Source organism: Patagioenas fasciata, chromosome 3, assembly GCF_037038585.1.
Source record: "Patagioenas fasciata isolate bPatFas1 chromosome 3, bPatFas1.hap1, whole genome shotgun sequence".
NCBI classification, from domain to species: domain Eukaryota; kingdom Metazoa; phylum Chordata; class Aves; order Columbiformes; family Columbidae; genus Patagioenas; species Patagioenas fasciata.
In genome coordinates this window covers 592,946-605,010 of record NC_092522.1, presented here as the reverse complement: position 1 = coordinate 605,010, position 12,065 = coordinate 592,946, and the positions used below count along the sequence as shown (strand labels likewise).

At 52.8% G+C, this 12,065-nt stretch overlaps 1 protein-coding gene across 1 annotated transcript in view; it reads right to left on the bottom strand.

Annotated features, from left to right (window-relative positions):
• Window positions 1–12,065, bottom strand: part of KIZ (kizuna centrosomal protein) — a 110,853-nt gene that overhangs the window by 80,196 nt on the left and 18,592 nt on the right. The window lies entirely within an intron of this gene.

The following is a 12,065-nucleotide window of genomic DNA, read 5'->3' as shown; positions in this document are numbered from 1 at the left end:
CACGGACACGCCTGCAAGAGAGAGAACACGGCATCAAAGCTGCTGCGGCTCTTGCTGCGCTCCAGCCTCCTGCAAACAGTGCTGAGAGCCGTTGGAGGGGACTGAAAATTAATTCCAGAGATAGTACCCTCTTTGTAGACACTACTGAGACTCACTAACACTTTATTTTCATTGCACTGAGGTGGTTTTATCACAAAATAGGTACCCAGGATACATTTACTGTAGATTACTTTTATCTTTACAACGGCATCGTTAGGTGCAGAGAACCGAGGATACGGGGTGACCACAAGCAGCCCAGCTGCAGTAAAACCCTCGGTCTTGCCTGCACCGGAATGCGACACTGACACGATTTCCATGTAAAAAATGGCAGTGTTCTTGCTGCTCCGCTGGCAGCTCTGTGGCACGTGGGGCTGTACCCGCACCTTGCACCACCACGCAGGGCTGTCAGAGGGACACGAGGGTCCCTATTGACAGTGGGGGAACCGGGCAACACAAAGGCCTGAAAACCCAAAATTTAGGTGGCAAACCCCACCTGAAGCAACGGGTCACGCGAGGATTCTGCACTGGACCCGGGCTTTGAGGCTCACCCTGGGAAATACCTTGAACTCTACTCTCCACATTTGAAAAGGCCACAAAGACCCAGACAGCTGTAGTGTGCTCCTCAGGCTACAAAAAGGGAATTACAGAGACCTGAACAAAACCCCAGCAGCAACCAGTAGTGTGGGTTTGCTTCTTTCTGACTGTTTGCACCCAAGCTCGCAGCAGCATTGATGCGGGTCCCAAGGACATCCCCACATGCCCACCGGTCCCTGTGGCCGCACCAGAGGGTCCCTGTCCCCGGAGGGGGCTGTGCGGGGGCTGTCCCGGCTCTGGGCTCCGCGGGAACAGGCGGCCCTTCCGCCAGAACACACTTCACCCGCGGGGAGCACAGCCCGCGCTCAACAGGCTCTGGAAATAAGTGGAAGTCAACTAAGTTTGCGGCTCTTTGTCCCTCCTTTCAATATCCAGCTTTGATCAAAATCCTTGGATACTCAAGTGCTTGTTGACTTAATGTAGTAATGAGACGTGGCCTTAAGTGAGGCTGCTTCCGTGCCCATTCAGCCTGCCAGAGATGCAGAAGCGTTCCTGGTCCCCATCGTCTGGAGCGGGCGGCAGAGCTGTGGCTGCTGCGGTGCAGGAGGGGCTGTGTGCACTTATCTCACTGCAATACTGCCTCATTAGAACAGCCTCGCAACGCCACCAGACTTAACTAAAGCCTCCTCTGCACTGCCGCGCCGTTCGCCCCAGCCCAGCTCCAGGAGGAACCCTGTTAGAAAGCAAAGCGGTTCCGTCCAGTCTCAAACACCCTGTCCCTCGAGGGAGCGACGTCCCGCAGCGTTTGGGCAGCGAGGGTGCCTGGGAGCAGCCCCACAACAGCAGCCTGGCCGCTGAGAGCCGGGCACCCCGTTTCAGGGCACAGCTGGGGGTGAGCCCCACACATCGATGAGCAGCACTGCACGCCAGGTACCAGCAAACGGGGACCGGAGAGGAAGGGAAGAGCCCAGGAGCCTGGATAAAAACATCAAGCCGCAAGAGAAGTAAAAATTCTCAAACTGACAGGGAGCAGCTCAGCCAATTAGAGTTTTAATTCCCCTTGTTATGCACAGGCAGTCAATAAATTCTGCACCAAGCAGCTGCTCTAATTCTTAAGCCCATTAAGCCCTACATCTGATAGGCGGGCGGGAGGGGCTGCCGGGGGGCACATACGGCGCTCCTCGAGATATGAAACATTTCCTCTTGTGCATCTGGGTCACCCCACCCAGCCCCACTCCTAACCGGTATTTTATGAAGCTGGCAAATAAGAATTTATATAAATACACATGCCAGAGACACACACGACACATATGGAGAGAATAAATAGGTAACTGAATGAGACGTGCTGAGGGGTTTTTGTCGGTGCTGTGATAAAGCAGAGAGCAGAGCTGGAGGGCTCGGGGATGTCCCCGGGGGCTGATGGGGGGACCAGGGTGGCTCCTGCACCGAGCTCAGCCCGAGCCGTGGGGAGCAGCGCCCACAGAGCCCTTCTCCGGGCACAGCTCCCCTGATCCGCTTGTGTCACCTCTCTTGGGGACAGTCTCCTCCTCACCCCCCCCAAACCTGCACGGGAGCCGGCAGCCATCTGCCTACCAGAGAAATGTCTCCAAGAGCTCGGGATGCCCGTGGAGCAGCAGCAAAACACCAAACCCACCTCAAGCACCGCAGCACGGGAGGCGCCTGGAAAGGCAGCGAGGGGAGAGGCGGGGGAGCCCCGGGGCTGGGGCGCAGGGAAAGGGCCCCAGAGAGCCAGGCAGCCCGGGGAGAGCAGCAGGAGCAGAGGAGGCCGGAGGAGCGGAGCGGCGGGCGAGCAGAGCCCGGGTCTGACGCAGCGAGGGAGCGCAGGGGCAGATGGCTCGAGCGGTGCCACGGAGATGAAAGGCAGCACAGAAAAAGGGAATATATTGGGAGTGGGAAAGCATTCAGCAGCCCAGACAATTTTGCTTGTTAATTGGCAACCAGCTACCAGATTAATTACAAAGTTACTGTACGGTCAAGAAAAAAACAACCTGAGAGCAGAGCAATTTGTATTCCTTCCAAAACGCACTCCTTGCCGAACAGACCTCGCTCGTGAAATGGCTGCTCTGCTGCCATTAACATGCAGCGCTTCCAGCGCCCAAAGTCTTGGGAGCCATCGCAAAATGCAAATGCAGACGACGGCAGCCGAGAGCCCGAGCGTGGGCTTCCCCTGCTCCACGGTCCCCGCGGAGGGAAACACGTGTTCTGTGAGCAGGGGCTGCCGTGCCACCCCGCGTCCCCTGCCCACGGCGGCAGGGCTTTGACTACGGGTTTGGCCACACAGCCACTTGTAAGTCATTTCCAAACTCCTCACGGCCCAGTCCCTCAAAGGCATTGCCACGCTCGGCAGGCAGTGACAGGAAGGGAGATCTGGGCTCTGGGATCAAACCAAGCGGACCCACTCTTAGCTGTTGAGCCCTTACTGATCTCAGATTAATTTGCAAGATTAATAGCAGGACTTGTGCATCCAGCCAAACTGTAGTCTTTATTTGTGTCAGATAAATATACGAAAACAAGCTACCTACTGTAAATCGCACGGTGACTGCACAGCTAGGAAACAACAGCCCTTCTGCAGCAGCTTCTCTCCCTGGCAGTGCCAAAAGGCACCAGGAGTGAGCAGGAACCAGCCCTTCAGCTTCAGTCAAGGCAAGGAGCGTAAATGAAAGTTTGCCTGAGTTCTGTGAAAGTACAGGCTGCAAAGAGGCTGTTACTATAATCCCATCCAGCCTCAAAATGTAATTTCCTCACTTGGAAGGCTGGTTGGAGCTGCTATTCATGTTCCGGCCCCAGGCAAAGCCTGATCTCTCGCCAAAGGCGGTTTCTGGACTGGCAGCCAAACACGGGCGTTGTTGTGGGGAATCAAACGGAGCCGTGGGCACGTGCTGGAAGCCGCGGCAATCAGAGCCGTCCCACAGCGCCGCGCTATCTCGCGCCCGCCACGCGGCCCCGGGCAGGCACGGGCACCTCGGTCTGAATCAAAACAGCTGGTCAGGGTGCCAGGGGCCAGACCGCCCCCCGAGCGGCCAAATCAGCCCGGGTTCATTCCCCGTGCAACACTGGGGCTACTGGAAGGTGCCTGATTTGCTCTTCAGGAAGGGTGCATTGCTAGAGGAGCACACAGAACTCACCCAACAGCACAAGCAAAGCTCTAACCCTTCACCACCGAACACCAGCACGTGCGACACGGGACCACAGCAACCAGCACCAAGCTGTTGCCTTGGGAAATCAGGATTTCTTGGTGACGGTCACCGGTACGGAGGCACTGAGCCTGCGTCAGCTGCGGGAAAGCCACTCCGCAGCCCACGCCATGCACTTAATGAGATTCACCGTAATTAGCTCTGCAAGAGATGTGAAACTAATAAATGGAACTAGCCACTGAGTCAGTAAATAATTATTTTTCTGCTTTCTTCCTCTCGGTTCTCAAATTGCTAGAGTAAGCATCGATTTTATGCTTGGAATGAAATGGCATCGTGTGCTTTGGGAGAGCGCGGGGCCGTGAGCCCAGCGCGGTGCTGGAGCTGGGCAAGGAACGCAACCTGGAGCCAGACAGCCAGGGAAGAGCTTCTGCTCCAAAGCTCCTTATAACTCCTCGGACTTGGCTGGTAAATTCACTGCCTGAGCGTGCTAAAGAACAACTCCAGCTCAGGAATCACAGAGGCAGTAACTCCGGGGCAGGCGAAGCGAGCTCTGCCTGAGCCCGGGCGCTCTTGGCGGGGATCATGGCGCACACCGCTCCGGCGGCACCGCGCCGGCCGACTCGGCGAGTTACCGCAGCTCCTGCAAACAGCGCCCGCTCGCTCAGAACAGCGCACAGCGACAGCCGCTGCTCGAGGAGATTAATTAGAAATGGCATTACTGTAATCAGATTAGTTACCATCCCTTCACCTTGCAGATTGAGACAGATTTTGTTACCAACCCTGCCAGGTTTGCCGGCTCATTTTGCAAACTCCATTAGAAACACGCTCCAGCAAGTTTAAGAAGTTGCACTACGGAGTTAATTACAAAGATTAACAAGTGCAAACTCACCAAGTCCCCCAGTTGCCTCCCCTATTTCCTCCCCTAGCAGCCGGCCCCAGGACGGCTCCGGCGCCCGTCCCCCATTGCCAGGAGCACCAGCCTGGGAGCCGCCTTCCCCCAACCATGGAACCAGCTGCAACTCCCAGTTACACAGCCTGGCCGCCCTCACCTGCCTCCTGCTGCTTAAACTCGAGGTTCGCAACTTCTCCACCTAGAGAAGCAAGGGGAAGTTTGAATCTGAGACAAAGATCACTCAACACTACAGCTCTGAAAAATCTACCTCAAAAGAGCTATGGCCATAGTTAGGAGTCAATAGTCCCAATCTCCAGCTGTAACACTCACCATCTCACACAGATTTAGGCATAGAAATATCTACCACTTTAGATAACTGAAATCCATCGTTTAGCAGGAAATCAGGTTCCTGGTGGTCGCTGGCATCAATATTCTGGAACGCCGCACCCCGAGAAGTGAATAAAGATGCCACAGCACACCAAGCGACTCGCTGATGCGGGATCTGCCTGTCAATGAGCCGTCTGCAGCAGAGAGCGTTTTAATTAAACACAACAAAACACTCTTTTGAAGTTCTAAGGAAATAGCCAGCAAACAATTGTCGAGGACAGTTCAAATGCATCTGTGCACTCGCCGTATAATATTCATGCGGTATTACATTGTTGTTGGTTATGATAAATGAAGCCAGAGATCAAAAGGAACAATAATCTATAATCAAGGATATCTGCATAATAGTTTTCCTGAAGGATGTTCGTGCAGGTGAGAAAGGAGTGAAGCATTGTTTCGGCAAATGGCAATTTCCCTGTATCGCAAAGAATGAATCCCACTTGCTAGTCGGGGCATAATTCAATTAAGGGGGAGAATCCTGGGAGAGGGAATGAAATCTGTTTGACTGGGATGCCTCAAATCACACCAAGAAAGAAAACGGCATTTAGTCCTGACATTATGATTTATTTCCTACTCGGTATCTTGTAATTCCTACAAGATAAGCCAAGGCTAGAAATTATCATGTGTACACGGGGGCTGTGTCTGATCCTCTTTATTTTCTCTTCTCAACTGCAGGACCGCATGTTTCAACATTATCTTCTAAGAGGCCAGTAAAATAAGCGGTCGTATTTTCACCGAGGGAAACAGGCTCGTGCTGCGCACCCCGGGTGGATGAGCCGCTGTGAGCCCACTGGGGACACGCACCCGGGGACACGCACCCGGGGCTGCATCCTCCCCTGCTCCCGGGCAGCACGCAGCCCACTTCTGCCGCTGTTTATTTCGCAGCCACGGAGAAGCTGTGCCCGGTATTCCCAGCAGCACGCGGTTACCTTCAGAGAGATTCCTAGTGACTCGACCCTCCTCCTCTCCCCAGTTTGCTTTGAAGATCTCAGACACCCCCGTTTTGCCACCCGGGGAGCACCTTTTCCTCTCCAGCCCTTGCTCACACTCCAAACACCCAAGCACAGGTACACAGACGTTTATTCTGGCCTGTTGGCAGGCAAGAAAAGCTGATTAAAACGTCTGTAGCACTGCGGCATAGCATTGCAATCCTATCAGAAAGCCATTTGGACAAAAATCAGTTGTATTTGAAAGGATTCTATTTTTATTTTATGCAGTTCTCTTTACCGTTACTCCCCATAACATCTCTAATTATCATAAAAACATCACCACTCCACACAAGTCCCTTTTCCCCCAGACTGTCCCGAGGAGCCCTGTGCCCATACAAACTGCCTGATTTGCAAAGCCCTCTCGTTGCAGCCGGCTCTCCCCTAAGTGCACTAAGAAACGTATCCAATGATGTCTCCAGCTCTGCTCGGCGCGAACAGCCAGGCTGGGGACGCTGTGGCTGAGGAGGGGCCACCCCAATACCAACTGGAGGAAAAGATAATTTTGAAAACCATTTTGTGCTTCACATTTGAGCCTCACGCCACCACCTGCATCATTTCCTCAGCCGCTGTGCAGCGAGCACTTTGGGAGGTCAGCGGCAATGAACTGCGACTGGTGTTCGGTGGGGCGCCAGGAGGTTGTGGGCGCACCAACTTACTTGGAGTTTTACTCCTGAGCGGAAAGTTAATCTGAATTCGAGAACAAAAGCATTCCTATTTGTTCTTGCATGTCAAGGATTACGGCTATCGAAAGTGTTTTCTATTATCACTTTGTCACTTGCTCAGCTTCTTAATCTCCTCCTCTCTGCTGCTCGCTGCCTCCCTCCCAGTGCCCCCGGGGCTGCTCCCCTGGGGACGTTCTGCCTGGTCCCCAGGGATGCTCTGCCTGCGATGCTCCGCCTGGTCCCCAGGGATGCCCTGCCTGGTCCCCAGGGATGCCCTGCCTGGGATGCTCCACCTGATCCCCAGGGATGCTCAGCATGGGATGCTCAGCCTGGTCCCCAGGGATGCTCAGCCTGGGATGCTCCGCCTGGTCCCCAGGGATGCCCAGCCTGGGATGCTCCGCCTGGTCCCCAGGGATGCTCAGCCTGGGATGCTCAGCATGGGATGCTCAGCCTGGTCCCTAGGGATGCCCAGCCTGGGATGCTCCACCTGATCCCCAGGGATGCTCAGCATGGGATGCTCCACCTGGTCCCCAGGGATGCTCAGCCTGCGATGCTCTGCCTGCAATGCTCAGCCTGGTCCCCAGGGATGTTCAGCCTGCGATGCTCAGCCTGCGATGCTCTGCCTGGTCCCCAGGGATGCTCAGCATGGGATGCTCAGCCTGGTCCCCAGGGATGCTCAGCCTGGTCCCCAGGGATGCTCAGTACGGGCCTGACTCCTGCCGGAAAAGCAAGACTGCCAAAAATAATCCAAATATCTAAACCCTTTTACTAACAGGTTTTAGATGGAAACACAGGCATCCAACACCACAAGCACGTGCAAGTGCTGCAGATCAAACACGCACGGTTTCAACCAGCTCCTGATCTCCGGGCACCTTTCTATAATGAATGTTACCCTTCTCACAGAACGCACAACATTCATGAACTCCACTGCTGGAATACGGCAACCCTCCCGAACAGCCCGTTTTAAGACAGCCCAAGTGTTTTGGGAACTTGGGCACTAATAGCTGGTGACAGCCAAGCACTGTTACATTAGTCAGCACTGCAGCAAATGAGCATTATTTGCCCATCAGCCCCTGGAAACCATCGCCACGACCTGGGAAAGAGCCAGGAGACATTTAACACATGACTTCGAAAGATGAAGTCACCATCAAGCATCATTATCTCAGAGCAAAAGAAAAACAGCTTGTTTTTTAAACCTTCGGCAGAGGAATCCAGTGTTATCTCCTGGCTGACACAAGGAAATCTTAATGCAGCTATTATCTGAGAGCAAACCGATTTTGTAGTTTGCAAAATTAATAGTATTTAGCCCACTAGTTTCCGTAGTAACCAACCCAGCCATCCCTGCCTGCCTGCGACAAGGTCTCTTAAGCATTTCACATGGTACTTATCCATTTTCTTGCTCTCACCTCACTCTCACCTTTACTTTCAGCACAGAATGCAACACAATCCACTGCCACTAAAGACTCGGCTGAGAGTCAGATTAAAATTATCCCTGTTTGCCCTGACCTCTTTTCTCTGCAGGTGAGAGTGTCCCCATTCAGCAGCTAAATGAAGCAGAAATGATGGAGTGTTTGTTTTCCCTGACTTTTCCTCAGCTTGCCAGTAAATTTACAGCCACGAATATGAAGTGTTAATTTAATGTTCCCACTGAGCATCTCATTGTCAACAAAGGCTTCAAACCATAAGAGAGGAAAAGGTTAGCTCATGCAGAAAATGACCCTTATGGTTTGATTGTCTTCTGGTCCAGACTAGCAGCCAGCAAACAGCAAAGGGCTTTGACTTCCAGCTTAATGCGTTTGATGGCGATAAATGGAGGCGCCGCACCCGGCGCGGAGCATCACCTGCGCGGCTCCTCGTCTGCCTGGGCAGAGCCGAGGGGAAGCGGCCCCTCGGCCCGCACCCCGCTCCGCGCAGCCCGAAGCTCAGCCCCAGCGGCTCCGGGGAAGGGGCGTGCTCCCTGGGGACTGCAGCGGGGCGCCAGTGCTGCCATGGACCAGCAAATCGCTTTCTTCACCTGGTGCTTCGAAACCTTAAGGCCTCGGGTCTGGCCACGTGCAAAGAAGTTCTTCCGGAGAGAGGTCATGGGAGGAAGGAAAGAATTCAGGTTGAAATAATCAAAAGCCTTTGTGGACTCTTCATAGCAGAATTATACACACAGAAGGCTTCATTCCCTCAATGTTTACTCCCTTCATCTGGCAAAATGAGCTTAATACTTGCTGAAAGTGACGTTCACAGAACTAACTTACAGACCAAGCAGAGCATGAGTGGAGAGCCACAGCACGCTTTGCACTGGATAACCCTGCCTGGGATCTTTAGGAAACAAAACATGAAACCCCGACGGTGTTGTGGAACAGTATAGAAAAATTAAGGTAAAAACTTGAATATCAGATTTTTTTTCTGACAGCTCAAACTAAGCTCAGAAGCAAAATGCAGATAATACATGCTTACATATACAGAGCTGGACTATTCAGTGAGATGACAGGCTAATTTAGCAACTTTATTGTACCCTTGCAAAACCCGCTAATTAAATTGGCAATTTCACAGGCTGCTCGCATTCATCCCTAGTATGACCAGGCTGGTGTTTTCCAAAACAATTAGTAAAAGCTATTCCAATACAAAGCTACCCGTCACGTTAATTAACTGCTTGTTTTCTCGTGGAAGGTGCGGGGACAGGCGCGGACCGTGGGCACTCTAATGCACTTTAACACCTCCAAAGCATCGCAGTTGACTGAACCAGAAAAGCCTGAAAGCAAATGGCAGCGCACAGTAACAAACAGTCTGCTTGTTGTTCTCTGGGGTCACACAGCGCTGCCATCATCCCACAGCTAAACCGCTTTACTGCCACCAGGGATGGGCCTGGACCACAACACCGGGCTCCTACAGGATCAACATGCAACACCCAGGCCCAAACGGGCTGGAACAGCATTTCCAGCCCAGGTCTCACCTGCGCCCAGCAGAACGGTGTCCCAGGGCAGCTGTTCGGCTATCGGGAAGCAGCCCTTGGCGTCCCATCCGAGCCCCGCTGAAATCCCGGCCCAGCAAAGCCAGGCTGCCTGCTAACAGGTGGAGCTGATTGACTCGTAGGGACACAACAACACGCACAAATAACAGGGAAATGGAATCCAAAAAGTCCCTTTTAATTGTATTTCCTTCAGTAATAAACAGACACAGAATTAGGCATTCTGAATGTCTCTTTTTCAAGTGCCTGCAAGAAGCCCAGGCGCGTTTGAAGAGACAGTCGCTTTTAGCTAAAAATGTATTATTCAGTGTGTGCCGAGATGTGTTTAGAAACACATGCTAGAGTTCACTAACATCATCCACAAACACACCCTGCCTTTGGTAACCATTTGCCAGTCACATTGTCAGATAACAGTAGTCATTTTGAAAGCAGCAATTCATTCTCTACAGTCCTTTCTTAACACAATTTTCAGCCTGCAATTTAGATGATAGGAAAATTACAACCCTGCTGCACTATATTATGCGATATAAATGTTATTGCAATTAAGCCAATAAGGAAAAAATCCCAGAAAACAAAGATGTTTAGTTTGTGCTTTCTCCGTATTCCTTCCCCAAACCCAAGCGCTGCGGAAAGGCGGAGCAGAGGGAGACGTGGCTCCCCGAGCAGAGGGGTCGGCAAACAGCGGAGCTCAGCAGCAACGTGGAGCGGCGCAGAGACGCCCGGGGCACAGCCGAGCGGGAACGGGCGCTACCGGGATAACGAGGTACAGTCCCAAGCCACGATACGCACACGGGCAATGTTTTTACAACAGCTGGGTTTAAAGCCTAATACAACACTAAGCTATATACGGGGACAACTGAATTGCCACAGCAGCTCAGCAGAGTGAGCAGGATTGAACCGAGAGCACACAACAACAGGCACGTTTTGGATTTAAAATGCTTGGTTGAAGAAGCCACAAGTTTGTGCTGAAATACAGATACCTAATTAGCCCCGGAAGGCTGAAACACCCCAAGCTGCATCAGGAGCCAGGAGTCATGGGCACCAAGAGAAATCTACATTTTCTTCCAGGCTCCAGCTACTGAGCCGAGGCACTGGGGACACACAGATGTTGTGCTCCCAGCTTCGCTAACGCCAGCTAAAACGAGTAGTGAAACATTCTTGTCAATAAGAGTACCAAGAGAAAAATTAACACATCCCACGCAAATTCCTCCCCCAGACCATTACTGTGATGCAACACAACTAGAAACGAGACCTCCACGGTCCCGGGTGGATCCAGCCCCCCTGTTTCACATGTGGGTTGGTTTGGGCAGACTCAACAAAAAGGCTCATTTGTGACACCAGGTTTGCTTTGCAAACACCTTGCACCTTTTCCTTAGTGATCTCAGCTGGGTGTCAAGCAAATGGTCAGTTTGGAGGTGTCAGCCATGTTAAACCACTCTATTTCTCTGTCTCTGAAGAGAAAAAAATAGAAAAAAAAGAGTCCTAGCATCCATCATTTACTCCAAGGTGCTGTAACCAGGTGGAAACTTGTCTTTTATATGCTGAACTGTGTCCATGAAAACACATTATCTTTAAGTGGGCACTGGAGGAACCACACACAACATTGACTTCTTCATGCCGTCACTCAGACTGGATACTTCAATCATTCCGAGATCTAAGGGAGATAAGCAGAGACCTCACCCGCGTCTTTCTCTGCCAGCTCGGTGTGGTTTGGAGATGCTCTGCAGCAGCAAAGCTCCTTACAAAGGCAAAGCCGCGCAGAAGCCCCGAGCCCCATCTTCACAGGTGTGTGCTGGTGAATGACAGCAAGGACAGGCAGCTCCTTTGCCCTTTGGGGACCCAGGGCGGCTGCCCGGGGGTTCCCAGTGACCCAGGAGAAGGCATGGGTGGGATGCCCCATGGGGGGTTTGGCTGCTGGCACTGCAACACGGTGCAGGCCGCCTCACGCTTGTGCTTGCTTTAGTTTATGGTGCACCTCGGAGCGTTTTGCAGAACGAGACATCTGCCGTAAACCCCCCGGGCCAGGCCCAGGGGTACGTGCCGGGCTGGGGCAGAGCCGCCGTGGGCCGGGGGCTCCCAAGGGGCACCGAGCTCTCCCCAGCAGAAACGCGGTTCCCTTCGAGAGCCCCGCTCCTCCTGCCACGTGCGCGGTGACGGGGCAGCCACCAGCAGCCGTCCCTAACGGCGCCCCGCCATGTGCCGCCACGTCCCGCTGATTAGCCGTGGGTGATCGGAAATGTCAAGCCATTAGCCTTGACAGCTACCGCCAAGGTTACCAGCGGCTGCAAAATCTCTTTTCAATAATGCAACTGTTTGTAAGTGGAAAAGGCGATGCTTAAAATACAAAGCGGTAATAAGCACGAATTACTGAAACAAAACGGAAAAAGCCTTTTGTTTTTAGTCAGCCTTTCCGAGGCGCGTCCTGCCTGGTTCGTGAAGGGATCATGTCCT